Here is a 1,828-nt window from a genome sequence, read left to right on the forward strand (position 1 = left end):
CATTATTCTTGTACACTGCGCTTCTTCCCTATCCTATCCTTCGCCTAGAGTCCCTGCTGTTGGTAACGACGCGAACCCTGTGGGCAAAGCCTCAGGGGGGCCCTCAGAGGGCTGCTGGAGTCGAGTCAGTAAGGGTGGCAACATTTTCTGTTAGGGATTCGACAGTGCTTATAACCTGTCACTGCTAGGTGTTAGAGCTTGGCTAGGCCCCGCCTAGGATTGTCTGTTCACCAACCCCTAGACCCGTCTTTACTCGCCCAGCAAGCGGACAGAAGGAGCGGCATCCATGGGGTTTAGCTGAGGTGACAGATTAGGTAGAATTTTCATTGATTCATCATGTATGTTACTGACCATGGCCAAAGTGAGAGTGAAGATCTCGAACCCCGGACCCAGGGGTCTCGGATAGGGCTAGGCTGCCATTGAGCGACCTAAGGGTGAGAATAAATAGACTTGTGGATCTGAGAGATGGTTACATCCCCACAGAAACAGATGAAGATGCTGATAAACTACTTAAGTCTGGTGCCATGGACAAATGAAACCAACGGTTACGAGGTCATTGTCCCACGAATATGGCGCCAAGCTCACCCTTGTATGTAAGAAGTTAGACAAAGATGTAGTGGAAAAATAACGAAGAAATAAGAGATGAAATACAAAAGCAAAACAATGTCAAGGTTGTGGGAGGTGTATCCTATGTATGCCCATAATATAATCAAGGTTCGCTTTGCAGACACAAAGATGCAAAAGAATGAAGGAGAAAGGGCTCTATGCATATGGCACTTCCATCTCATCCCACCAAATAGAATATGAAAAGTATACGCCTATCCAACATTGTATGAAGTGATAATACAATGACCACATGACCAAGAACTGCCCCATGCAAGGGGTCATATGCTCTGAGTGTTCATCTGATTAGCACTTCTACAAAGACTGCCGTAGCAATCATAAAAAGTGTGTCGTCTGCGAGGGTGACCACAGGACCTTCTCTGCTACCTGCCTGGTCAGAAACAGGTACTTCAAGAAACAGAGAAGAAACTGACCGAAATAACCAAACAAAAGAAACCAGGAAATTTCTAACACCATAGAAAGGACCACTCGTCGACGATCATGGCTTACAGCCAACCCTAAAAGACGCTCTAAAAGGAAACTCAAGCAGACTCCAAAAGCTCAACAATGTCAGGGAGACCATGGAAGTCCTGCAATCAGATAAGAACCATCACTCAATAAAACAGGCAGTTACTGAGTCACTGGGCGCCATGAGGGACGCAGTGGCCGAGAGCATCAGGAGCGTCTCCTCTCCACAGCTGGACGGGTCAAAGCCACCACTATATACTTGTCTTACCTGCATGCCCATCACGTGAACATGGTTCATCCAGGTTCATTCTCAGGAACACCATCAACGAGACACTAACCAGGAACAACATTGCACCTGTTGAAATAAGCGACGAAGTCCTTCGAAATCCTTAAGGCAGTAACCCCTTTATCGACGACCTCAACACGCCAGAAATAGACCATGATCTCTTGACTTAGGCAAAAGTCAGTATAACCGCAATCCCGACGTGGCCAGTCAGTATCCCTGGGATCACAGCTCCAACGACACCGTAAATGTCCGCGATCCCATTACATGCACTCCCAGCGACGACAGTGACCATCGGACTGCAACCACAGTCAATGATTGCGACCAGATGATGACGACTCACCCCACAGAGGAACAAGACCCTCGAGCTGCAGCGATATGTTGTGACTTCTCCATCCCTCATGTCTGGCTGTGCCTTGAGCTAGCATGCCTTCCAACCTTTCCTTAACCTAAAAAAAAAAAAAAAAAAAAAAA

This window comes from Homarus americanus, unplaced genomic scaffold, assembly GCF_018991925.1.
Source record: "Homarus americanus isolate GMGI-L3 unplaced genomic scaffold, GMGI_Hamer_2.0 scaffold50281, whole genome shotgun sequence".
Classification (NCBI taxonomy): Eukaryota; Metazoa; Arthropoda; class Malacostraca; order Decapoda; family Nephropidae; genus Homarus; species Homarus americanus.